This window comes from Nothoprocta perdicaria, unplaced genomic scaffold (genome assembly GCF_003342845.1).
Source record: "Nothoprocta perdicaria isolate Ctin4 unplaced genomic scaffold, notPer1 scaffold_127, whole genome shotgun sequence".
In the NCBI taxonomy this organism is placed as follows: Eukaryota; Metazoa; Chordata; class Aves; order Tinamiformes; family Tinamidae; genus Nothoprocta; species Nothoprocta perdicaria.
Genome location: NW_020454394.1, coordinates 1,255,547 through 1,256,047, shown reverse-complemented (window position 1 = coordinate 1,256,047; position 501 = coordinate 1,255,547).

The following is a 501-nucleotide window of genomic DNA, read 5'->3' as shown; positions in this document are numbered from 1 at the left end:
ACCCCGTGGCACTCCCCTCTCATTATACTCCCATCCCGTTGCACTCTCGTCCCGTTGCACACCAGTCCGTTGCAAATCGGCACCTTTCCCCTCCCGTTTCACTCCCATCCCTTTGCAGCCTTCCCCGTCCCCATCCTTTTGCACCTTTATCCCGCTGCACCCCAGTCCTGCTGCACTCCGGTCCCGTTGCACCTCCATCCCGTTGCACTCCTGTCCCGCTGCACCCCGGTCCCGTTGCACTCCCGTCCCGTTGCACCCCCGTCCCGTTGCACCCCCGTCCCGTTGCAACCTAGCCCCTTTCCCGTCCCGCTGTACCCTGGTCCCGTTGCACCCCCATTCCGTTGCACCTCCATCCCGCTGCTCTCCCATCCCGCTGCACCCCGGCCCCGTTGCACCCCGGTCCTGCTGCACCCCGGTCCCATTGCACCCCAGTCCCATTGCACTCCCGTCCCGTTGCACTCCTCTCCCGTTGCACCCCGGTCCCATTGCACCCCAGTCCCA